This window comes from Microtus ochrogaster, linkage group LG8 (assembly GCF_000317375.1).
Source record: "Microtus ochrogaster isolate Prairie Vole_2 linkage group LG8, MicOch1.0, whole genome shotgun sequence".
Lineage (NCBI taxonomy): Eukaryota > Metazoa > Chordata > Mammalia > Rodentia > Cricetidae > Microtus > Microtus ochrogaster.
Window position 1 is genome coordinate 13,447,000 of NC_022033.1, and position 12,223 is coordinate 13,459,222.

The following is a 12,223-nucleotide window of genomic DNA, read 5'->3' on the forward strand; positions in this document are numbered from 1 at the left end:
GAAGAAAATGAGACAAAGACCCGCTGGCATCTAAGAAGCTCCCTGGGGCTATTCATACAGCCATGGCTTAATGGAGAGCATTTTTAACTGTGTGAGCAAATTCCATTCCCTGTAACAAACTCTAGATTAAGTGCGGAAAAGAAAAAGCAACATTTCTACATGCTTCACGGTTCAAGAAGAACCAGGACTATATCTCTAGAAGCCTTTTGCCTCTTGTCAGTGAAACTAAGAGGATACACAGCCTATTTAAATGTAAATTTAAATTCAGCTTTTTCTTAGCCTCTCTGCTCTTTGTTCCTTGCGATTCTCCAATACACAGATCTACATGTGCTTAGGTGTCCAAGGCTTTAAGTCTGACAGGACCGAGGGTATTGGGGGACCTAAATCTGTCGGCCCAGTTACCGATGAGGGAAAGGCCAGACCGAAGAAGTCCTCTGCGGGGCTCCACAGAGACCCCGTTACTAGGCAACCGTTGGCTTTCCCAACCGCCTCCCGAGCGCCACTTCCCTCGTCGCCAAGGAGATGGACGCCTCAACTCAGCCCTGCCGTAAACCCACACGCTTTTTACGTCACTGCCGTGGCCGCCGCTGCGTGCGCGCCCTCTGCCCTCACCAACACACTCCGCCCCGGCCGCCATTGCCTCGTGCCCGCGCCGGTCGGTTGGTGGCGCCTTTGTCCTACGGCGGGCAGGTGGGCTGAGGCCGAAGCCATAGCGGCGCGTCTGAGGCGGAGGAGCGGCGGGAAGGCGGCCACGCTGGTAGCGGTGAGTGCCGGGAAGCGGTGGCCGTCCGCCGAGGCGTAGGACTGATGGGCAGGCAGTTGGGGGTTGGGGGGCGCTGTGGCGGGAGGGTCCGCTCGACGCGCGGCCGAGGCCTCTTCTCCGGGTGCGCGCGCGAAGCTGCGCATGCCCGGTGCGGGGCGCGGCTGCCTCCGGCTCCGGTCTGGCCGAACCCAGTTGGCGAGCGACTGTGGGCTGAGGTGGACAGCGCCGAGTCGTCTTTGTAGGATCGAGTACGCCCTGAGCACCAGTCTGTGAAGTCGCTCGCTCTCCTGGGGCGAGGGGCGGGGGCGGCGGGAGGGGCTCGGCGAATCAGTGGGCGCAGGCGGGATTCGAACCCGGGTCATGGACACCGGTCTCGGCACCGGTCTCGGCGTCAGTGTCCCCACGCCAAGCCACCTGGGGTGCACTGTCGCCCTGGGCGCATTCTCGAGATGTCAACTTGTGTGACACCTCGCCCGTTTTATGGAAGCTCACCCTGGGCCCGGGAAACCGGGCGAGAGAAACCGTGCCCGAGGTTCTTACACTGACATAGCGCCGCAACCCATTGGCTTCCAGGGTCCTAGCGCTGGGTCCTTTCCGCTCCACGGTAACGGGCCAGGGACTGTGCTTAGGACCAGGTCCCCCAGCTTCCGTCCCTCGCGCTGCACCGTTACAGTCTGCCTGTCATCTTGTACAATTTACCGAATGTTAAATGTTTTTCCTAAAACCGACTCTGAACCCCCCCCCTTAAATACAGTTTGTTTAAGGCGGAAACTTCAACCCCAAACCGTATAATGGAAAGTCAGTTATTTTTCTGACGTTCATAAAAGAAAAAAATAAATACCTGTCTATTAAAATAAACACTGTGTCCTTGTTCCTCCTGAAGTTGTGCGCTCCAGGCTTTGGGAACTGCTGCCCTAGGTCTACGGGGTTAATTGTCGTGTTGTGGCTTTCACTGTATATAGGATTTTCCCCCCTGCGGCATTCCAGATCCCATTGAAATGCCCTGGGATCTTCGGGATGATAATTATCCTGGTTGTAAAAGGTTGCCATTACTGACTTGGAAGTGGGACCCCAACAGCTGCAAGAATCACCCCTCAGATACGCTGGACGTGCCGCCTCAGTTTTCTGTAGAACTGTGGTGTGGTAGCCCCCTTGACAGTTCATAAACCGATGTTTCTGCAAACACCGCTGGGACTTTTGACAACTGTACATTGACTCCTGTGTATCAGTGTGAGTGTGAAACAGTAACTTTGTATTGACCTTTCTGAACAGGGCCCTGGTTTTTACCTTAGGGGATTGGAGATCCTTGACCAATGATTAACATGGATGTCTTTCTTCCTTTTGGTTTCCTTGTCTCTTCCCTTTAGCTCATCTTTCACCTTCCATATATTCTTTGGGACCCCTGACATGCATACTCTTAACCTCCTGATAAAGACTGCTTTTCCTTGTACAGTGTGCTGGCTCACCCACCACATTGTAAAGGCATTTGTCTAGATAGCAGGGTTAATTCTCCCACTGGTTCTCTCCTCATAAGTTTGGTTTTTATAAAGTATGAGAGCAGATTTACTTTAGTTCCTAAAATGAAACTCAGCAAAGCCAACTTGGGCCATTCCAGATACCCCCCCACCAAGGGCTGTAAGACAAGCAGTCGATGTTCTTAGGTATATGACCTTGATATTAAGAGTAGAACTAAACAAGGTCAATCATTGTCCTCAGATTTCCAAGCAGCAATCCTGTGCAAAGAAGAAAGGGGATTTTATTTTACTCAGGAGTCCATTTCAGAACGTAAGCAAGTGGAGCCTCATTTATTAGTGCTCCTAACTAAAAATAAACAGCTTTTGGAAAGGCTTTAGAAGTCCCATGAGCAAAGGTTTACTATGAAACTTTTTAAATAACCATTCTGGGTGTTCCATGTCTGTGCCTGAAGGTGGCAGTGCCTTTGTAAGCTTGTCACTGTGAGAACTAGGATCCGCATGTGCTTTTAAGATTGAAAAGCCTTTTACGAAAAGGAAACCTTTGGAATATGCCCTTTAGTTTTCTGCTTTTGACTCCCTGCATGAAAAATAGTCTCTATTCCTAAACTCACCATTGGCACTTGGTTGCAGAGGGGATCCACAGCTAGCAGCGCATGCGGTAACTGCCACTCCCTTGCTCCTGCAACTTGTTCTGTAAAGTGCGTGCATTAGTGGTATTAGATGTGTTGTGAAGTTTTGTGCATATATGGAAATGGGAGCTCAAGGAGTTTTAAGATTTCTTGTCCAATATCACATATTAAGAACATTTTGAGACAATATTGTTAGAGATAAAAGATTTCATAGGCAAAACTAGGCAGTGTTGTGTAGCATCCGTAGTCTAGGAGTTCTGAAGTCTCTCTGTTAGCTAGCCCTGTGTGTGTGCGTCTGTGTCTCTGTACTTGTGTGTTTGTCTGTATGTGTGTATTAATGTACCAGAGATGATGATAGTCTCATTATGACTTTGCCTCTGTCTTCCCATGAACTCCAGTTGAATGCCCCCCCCCAAAGCATTGTTCTTTCTACTGCATTGCTTCCTGTACACCTTGAGGTTTATGAATGATTATCATGTGTCTTTAAGACTAATACTTTCAAAGCTCACTGTCAGCTTTTTGTATGTGCTAAAAGATGTGTCCTACGAACAGCATACACGGTTGTGTAGACTACTCTGCTAAGAGATAAGCTGTCAGAGCAGTGCCCAACAGAAGATGACCCTCTGTTACTCTCATTAATAGCACCTTTAACAATGAAAGATAAAGGTAAGGCTACCTATTATTCCTCCAGCTTCCACAATATAACATTCAGTTAGGCCATCGACTGAGAAGTCTTCCTAAAACCCTGGTGAAAGAGAAATAACCCTTAAACATCAACTGCTAGAAAGAAAAGCTATGACAGTGGCTAAAACATGGGAACACACAGTCCCTGAAAGCAGTGTGAAAAGTATAATCACCGGGCGGTGGTGGCGCACACTTTTAATCCCAGCACTCGGGACAACCTGGTCTACAAGAGCTAGTTCCAGGACAGGCTCCAAAACCACAGAGAAACCCTGTCTCGAAAAAGCCTAAATAAATAAATAAATAAATAAATAAATAAATAAATAAATAAATAAATAAATAAATGAAAATGTTAAAAAAAAAAAGAAAAGTATAATCACACTGTGACCTCCAAAGGAAACAGGATCGCACAGGTGACACAGTCATGGTGGAGTCCTGGCCCTGTCATAGTGGAGTGTATTCTGATGTTTTCCTTTAACTGATTTTGTTGTTTTTGAAAGCATGTTACCTTCATTAGCCCATTCTCTGGCTAATGAAGAGCAAACTTAATTCTGCAAGCCAGAGCTGTCAGTATTGTTTTGCTCTTAGGGTCCTCTTTAAAGTATTTTGTTTTACTACCTAAATGTAACTTTTGGGAAAAAATTAAGATGGCCACATACTTTCACATCCACACCACTAAAGCAGTGTTTAGTAAATCTGAAGTTAATCTTGGGAGACATTCCTTTTTAGGAAAAGGCATTCTTCTGAATGTAAGATATTAGCTATCGAAAGGTCCAGAGACTTTCTAAATATTCCTATTGTTTCTAGTTCAGACTACACTACAACTTAGCTGGAAAGCTAAGAAGCAATCTAGTTCATACTATGAAGCTGAACCATTTTTAGAGCATTTGAAGACAAGTGCAAACATAAACCAGAAGTTATCACTTTCAATAATAATCCTGGCTATGACTAGATTTTCTTCCTGATAGTTGGTGTTTGTTACTTCTGTTTGAACAGATTTAGGGAGACGTGTAAATGAAAGGCCTGTGTGTTATATTGTGTAAGCTGGAGGAATAAATAGGTAACAAACTAGTACTTCCCAAATATTTGTTAAGTCCCCTTAGAATTGAGCTCAGTTACAAAATACTGGTCTGATACTCAGATTCTGTAAACTTAGGACAGGGCCTAGGAATTTGATTTATTAATGAACTTTTAGTTGGGGTTCAACTCAGTGGCCCTGGATTTGTCCAGCCCTCTGCTCTGAGGACAGAAAGTAAATAAACTTTCCAAGAGGTTCTGACACATCACCATTAAAGCGGTGTGACATAGGGAATGAATGTATATGTATAATTTAAGTGGAAACATATCTATATATTTGAGAGAATGGGGGGAGGTTTTGTTTAATGGACACAGAATTTTAGCTTTGTAAGATGGAAAGGTTGCGAGACTCCTGCCTGGCTGAATGTACTCACTCCTGCTCAAGTGTTAGGATGGCCTGGGTGAAGCTGGTGCTGGAACACACGCTAGTGTGCTCAAGGCCCTTTGGTCTACCCCAGCACTGAACTCAAAGCTAAGATGATGGTTTCTTTGTTGTTGTTTTGCTGTAATTTTTTCAGTGATGCTAAGAAAATAGAGAATGGTTGTAATTTCTTTCTGCTATTAAAGTGTTAGAAAACTGGTTAAAGAGAAGCCTGGTGGCTATTCGATCAAAAGTTCATTTTATATTCCATTGTTAAAAGTAAAATCATAATCTTTTGAAATTTTCTCCACATCTTTCTTTCACTGTTAAACCAATGGTTCCCAAAGATTGATACTGTAATGGGCAGCATTCTGTTTTGAAAATTTTGTTATGTGGGTGTGATGTGTGGGGGTGCACACATGTCACAGCATTCATGTGGTGGAGAGTGGACAACTCTGTGGAGTCTGTTTTCTCCTTCCTTTTCATGGGTACTGGGGTTTGAACTCAGGTCACTAGGCTTTTGTGGCAATTGCCTTTCTCCGTAAAGCCACCTCCCTGCCTGGCAAAAACTGCCTTAAATTTAAATGCTCCTGCCCTGTTTTTAGGCAAGGAAGCTTTGTTAATTTGGCTTTGTTTTGGTAATTTAGTTCATGTCTCATATCTAGCAGGTCCTTTTGCCATCGCTTTCTTCCTTTTTTCACAGCAAAGTGTTTTGTGATGTGAATTTAGCCTTAGACTGCCTTCGTCTGCCCTCCTCTTCTCAGTGCAAACCTCCTGTGCTGTTCTGATTGGCTGTGTCTTTTGCATCATTCCTTTGCATTCACATGTGCTGGGTGGTTCTTTCCTTTTCCCAAGCCGTTCTTTCTTCCAGTTCCACTGTTTCTTTTAGTCCTTTCTTCCTTCCCACCTCCATCACCTGCCATCTCCCTGTGAGTACCTTTCACCTTTATTAAACAGTGAACCCCTGTAAGTCAGGGATGTGAACCTTGTTGTCTTCACATATCTGACACCTATACAGTAAGAATTTTTTGTTTGGTTTTTGTTGTTGTTGTTTGTTTTTGTTTTTTGTTTTTTGTTTTTGGAGACAGGGTTTCGCTTTGTAATCCTGGCTGTCCTAGAATTTACTCTATAAACCAAGCTGGCCTCAAACTCGGAAATCTGCCTACCTCTGCCTCCTGAGTGCTGGGATTAAAGGTGTGCAACACCAACGCCTGGTTTATACAGTATGAATTCGACAAATGGCAACATAAAAGAAATATTCCGTGTGTTAATTATAAACTGTCCTCAAGTTCATTGACTTACTTAAGCTTTTCTTTTTTGTTTGGTTTTTTTTTTTTTTTTTTTTTTTGGTTTTTCGAGACAGGGTTTCTCTGTGGCTTTGGAGCCTGTCCTGGAACTAGCTCTGTAGACCAGGCTGGTCTCAAACTCACAGAGATCCGCCTCTGCCTCCCGAGTGCTGGGATTAAAGGCGTGCGCCACCAACGCCCGGCTTGTTTGGTTTTTTTGTTGTTGTTGTTTTGTTTTGTTTTTGGTTTTTCAAGACAGGGTTTCTCTGTGACTTTGGAGCCTGTCCTGGGACTAGCTCTTGTAGACTAGGCTGGCCTTGAACTCACAGATCCGCCTGCCTCTGCCTCCCGAGTGCTGGGATTAAAGGCGTGCGCTGCCACCACCCAGCTGAGCTAAGCTTTTCTATTTTGCCTGTTAAAACTGTTTTTTAAGTTTTTTGTAGTAGTGGTTTGCTTTATATTAGCTGAACTTTGTGACTCTCAGTAAATCTTTTAGTTTGTCTCATTAAATCGTCATAGGAAACACAGTAGAATATTCATTTTATCAAGAAGACACAGGCTCAGAGAAATCAAGCGATTTGACTGAATGAATTCCTTAAGTGGGGCTTCAGCTGGGATATGCTGATCCTAGCCAAAAAAAGGAAAGAGGGGGATCGGCAGGCACAGATAGGCAAAAGCTCAGTGACCTTGTTTATGTGGACTCTGAAGCCATCTCACAGCAGAAGAGGATGATGGTTACTGTGGGCTGTGGGTTGGGGAGATGATGGGGGAGGGGTAAAAATGCAGTTAGGGATAAGTGTTGAAAGTGATGGATGGTAACTTGACTCAATTATTCCACACTACGTATATGTATGTACAGATGACACAGGCTATGAACATGCATACCTCTGTACCTTATAACATCACAATGTGTCCCATAATTACAAATGGGTGTAACTTGTGAACTTTTTCATTTACATTTCTTACTTGGGAATTTCATCCATGAATGCTATATTTATACCGCCCCCAACTCCTATGTCCCCATCCCCAACTCCGTCTCAAATTCATGGCCTCTTTTTAAACTGTTCATTGATTGATTGATTGTTCATATATTGATATATGTGTGTGTGTGTTTGTATACATACTATTATGTGTATTATATTTTATATGTATTATATATACATGTGCACAGATCTGTGCCTGTACATATGTGTACATCTATGTAACTTCTGAGTCTCTTTATTTTTGCTAATGTGTACATGTGTTTAGGGCTAAGCACTCGGGATTGGATAGCCTGTTAGGACTTGTCCCTGGAGAAAAGTGATTCTGCCTCTCAGCAGCCATTGATTACCTATATGTAGCTCTTCCTCTAGGGGTATTATGGCCTTCTGAAATTTCCCGTTTCTACAGTAGCATGTAAACTGGTGTTGTCATTATACAAATATTGTCTAGACAGTGGTATTGTTGAGATTTCTCGGGTGTTTCTCCCTGCCATGTCTACAAGACACTGTCTGACAGAAGGTGTTTTGGATCTCTAGCTGTTAATGTTGTTTTTCTGCCTCCTCTTCAAAGATGCTCCCCGAGCCTTAGGTATAGGGGTTGTGTTTTAAATGTATCAGTTGGGGTTGGGCACTCCATGGTTCTATACTTTCTGCATTTGACCAGCTTGTGGATTTCTTTTTTTTTTTTCTTCCTGGTTTTTTGACAGGTTTTCTTTGTATAACAGTTCTAGAATTTGCTTTATAGACCAGGCTGGCCTCAAACTCACTGAAATCCCCTTAAAGGTGTGTGCCTCCACTGCCTGCAGTGTACATTTCTGTAATAGTCATTTGCTGCAAAAAAGAAGCTTCTTTGGGCTGGGTGTGGTGGTGCACTCCTTTAATCCCAGCACTCGGGAGGCAGAGGCAGGTGGATCTCTGTGAGTTCGAGGCCAGCCTGGTCTACAGAGTGTTCAGGACAGTCAGGACTGCCCCACAGAGAAACCCTGTCTTGAAACCACTGCCTGCAGTGTGTACATTTCTGTAATAGTCATTTGCTGGAAAAAAAAAAAAAAAGCTTCTTTGGTGAGGGGTGAAATTATACTGTATTGCTGCCCACCCTTTACATACCAGGTCATAGGTTCAATCCCCAGAGTGCTCACGCCTCTCATCCTCTCTCTAATAACACACAAAATTTCACAGTTAAAAGAGCAGGAAATTGGGGTTGAGTAGATGGCTCAATGGTTAAGAGCACTCACTGGCTGCTCTTCAGAGGCCCTGAGTTCAATTCCCAGCAACCACATGGTGTTTTACAACCATCTGGGGCCCTCTTCTGGCCTGCAGGGATACATGCAGGCGGAACACTGTATACATAATAAATAAATATTTAAAAAAAAACAGCAGGAAATTACTGTTCATTAAGTTTTTTTGGAGCTCTTTGATCCCAATATTTAGGAGGCTGGGACAGGAGAATTTGGAACTAAAGGCCACAACAACAAAAATAATTTTCAACTGAAGAGTTAAAATATCAGTAGCAAAACCCAGAAATATTTTGGAAATATTTAGTTCGAGGTAATGGAAATTGATAAAGTAAATTCTACTCCATTGAGTATCTATGAGGCATTTAAACATTGGGTGTTCGGCATAGACTGGCCCTTTTCCAGGTTCCCTTGCACTGTGATCAGTCAGCAAGATTGTTCTAAATAGAAACCATGTCTGTGTTAGGGCAGGCTTAGCCTGATATTTAAGCAGTTTGTGTTGGTTGGACTTGGATCTGAGTTCAGATTTTTTGTGTGTGGGGGGTGATATTATGTATATATGATGTGTACATGAGTATGAATATACATGTGCGTAGGGATGTCAGAGTAGGACATAGGCTGGGTTCCCCTATTGCCATTCACCTTATTGCCTTCAGACAGGGTCTCTCACTGACCTAGACTGTTTGGCTGCCCTCAGGATCTGCTGTCTCCACCTGGCATTACAGGCTGGCCCAGTGCTTAGCTTTTAATGTGAGAGCCTGAAACTCCCAGACCTCTAGATTTTTGTCTTGATAATAATGTGGCCTAAGATAAACCACATGTTTTTTGTGACCCTCAGATTTCCTCATCTACAAACTGAAAACCTCCTTTTTTGAGACACGGTCTCACTGTGTAGTTCTAGCTGAAGAGTTGTGAAAGGATTGGATCAAATCAAGCATGTGTTCTGTATGGGCTTTGGGACAGAGTGAACACTTAATAAGTTCCTCTTTCCAAGAATGGTATGCAAATACAGTTAAAGATACAATAAATGCAGAATGGAAGGTAACTGTGGGGGAATGTGTAGTAGTCAGAGGAAAGTTAGCCTAAAGTGCCAAATAGGAGAAATGCAACAAGCATGGCTTCTTTTAGGGGGGTAGTTTTTGTTGTTTTTTTTTTCTTTTTCTTTTTTTTTTTGTGTGTGTGTGTTTTATTTTGGTTTTTGGTTTTAAGTTGTTTTGTTTTGTTTTGAGACAGGGTTTCTCTGTATCTCTGACTATCCTGAACCTCACTCTGTAGACCAGACTGGCCTCAAACTCACAGAGATCCACCTGCCTCTGCCTTCCAAGTGCTAGGATTAAAGGTCTGCACTACCATGAGCAGCTTCCTGGCATTTTTTTTTTAATCTCTGGCCTGTGACAGTAAAACTCATCACAGTTGTCCCTGATTTACATGTGTCACCAAAGCCATCTTCCTTTTAAAACCCTGCAGTAGGTGATTTTGCTGTCTTTGTGGGTATGGCTTTTCCAAATGGTGCCATCTTCATATAATGCCAGCATAGTCACTCCTGGTTGCTAGCTGCTTTTCAGCTAAACTTTGGGGCAGTTTTATTTCATTTGTTGGCCGTTATTGGAATTTTATGGGCTTCTGGAATCTTCAACAGTAATAATGGTGCTGTGAACCATTCAGGGCTCATGGTTCACACTGCTTTACATCTCATACTCATTGTTTCCTGTTGCTGTGCCTGCTGAGTTGAAGAATTTAGTTGAAGGGCATGTCTATGGCTCCATAGTAGAGAGCTTACTTCACATTCATAAGGCCCACTACTGCGGAAACAACAAAACCCTTGTTTTGTAAATTATTTATATTCTCTCTCTACATATATATATACATTCACATACATATACAGATACATACATAAACATATGTATGTATGTGGAGCAAAACAGCAGTTCATGCTACTATGAATGAAACACGCATGTTTATAACACACAAGGGCACCTATTGAGCCCTGCGTGGCATATTAGTCTGAAATAAAATGAAAGTGTAGATTGGAAGCTATACACTGTCTGGAATCTTCACCCTATTCTGTCACGGTTTAAAGTGGCTATTCTGCTTCTGTGAAACATGCTTTCTTGATTATTTTTGCAGTTTTTTCTTATTCTATAAATCCCTTTGGTTGGTGTTGGTTTCTTGACGTAACAATCTTTAACTGAGAAGTGCTTTGAACTTGAAGCTGTCAGAATGCTTGAAAACCACAGCTGTTCAGGCTGAGGTTCTATCTCCTGCTGATTATTGTAATACCAAATGGCACCTTGCTGATCAGATTATTTAACTGTATAAGTAGCATCCAAGCAAAAGTGGAGACGACATGGAGAGACTGACTTTGGTTCTTATAAAAGTGTTTGACCAGAATAATATGTCAGAAATAGAAAGAAGCCGTGTTTTTCCCTCTTCTGCTCTAGAGAAGCATTCCATTTTTGTCCCTATAAAGCTCTGATTCTTGCTGCTTTTTTCTTCTCCTTTAGATAATGCCATTTTCATTTCTTTGAAGTTGGCTGTCTAGTTCTCTGAGGTGTCAGGAGGAAAAGAATGTGATTAATACAGAAGCTCCTTTACCAGTAACTGCGTGTGTTTTCAGAGAAAAGCTCCCTCAACCTTTGCCTCTGGCGACAGGAACTCAGATCTCCAGAAGTTGTGTGTGTGCTAGGATTGTGAGGGGCTCAACAGCAGTGTCGGAGATGATGTTTTCACTACTGTCTGAAACCCTCTCCACTCTACCCTAACACGAGCAGTCCTGAATGAGGTCCTTAGCCAGAAAGTCCCATTTCATTGTCTCTGCATGTCACCCAAATTGAGAGATGGATGAAATGAAGGTGGAAAGGCAAACATTTGGCAGACCAAACTAAATGTGTGTTGGCCTCTAACATAAAAAGTAGTTTGTGTTAAAGATGCAGCTCAGTGGCAGAGAATTTGCCTACTACCACAAAACAAAACTAGTTATGGAGGCCAGCACTTGGTAGACTGACACCGGAGGAGTGTCTTGAATGTGGGACTAGCCTATCTCAAAGAAGTAGGAAAGGGGCAGGGAATTAAGAGTTCTCTCTCTCTCTCTCTCTCTCTCTCTCTCTCTCTCTCTCTCTCTCTCTCTCTTTTGTAGAGGAAATATATGCCACACCATCTATATATCATTGCTTTCTATTAAGGAGAATAGATACTACATAGCAATTATGATAAAAATGGCTTAAGTATATAATTGTAAGTATTCTTTAAATAATCTTTAAATCAAAATTGTTTTTAGTAACTTGGACATAAAATATCCCCTTTCTATCTTGAACCTCAAATTTTGCCTCAAATTTTCATAATATATAACCACTTTGATCTTGTAATTCCTATATGGTGACATTCACAGACTGGATACAGTGTAATAACCTTTCATATGCAGAGGGAAAGGACAGATTTGACAGAAACTTAGCAGTTAACATAGTACCACAGGGAGCAGTATGGTACCTAAAAATTGCAGCACTCCAGGGTATGTGGCGGAAGATCTGAAGTTCAAAGCAGCTTGTGCTACAAGCAGCACTGTTTATGTGAGCATGCTAGGTGTACCCAGTGATACTATGAGAATTCTGTGATTAGTTAAAGGTAGTGTATTTCCTCCAAATCCTGTCTGTACTTGAAATGTGTAATGAGCCTGATAGATCAGTAAACTCTTGCAAAGCTTAACTTTTTTCTTCACAATTACATATTTTTTTAAAAA

At 42.9% G+C, this 12,223-nt stretch overlaps 1 protein-coding gene across 2 annotated transcripts in view; it reads left to right on the plus strand.

Annotated features, from left to right (window-relative positions):
- The first annotated feature begins 610 nt into the window (after positions 1-610).
- The window catches only part of Ncoa5 (nuclear receptor coactivator 5), a 34,386-nt gene continuing 22,773 nt past the window's right edge, over positions 611-12,223 (plus strand). Inside the window, exon 1 of one of the 2 annotated variants that reach the window (XM_026787045.1) lies at positions 611-763. The gene's annotated coding sequence lies outside the window, so the exon portion shown is untranslated. The remainder of the gene's footprint in view (positions 764-12,223) is intronic. The other variant, XM_005372475.3, reaches the window with a different exon arrangement.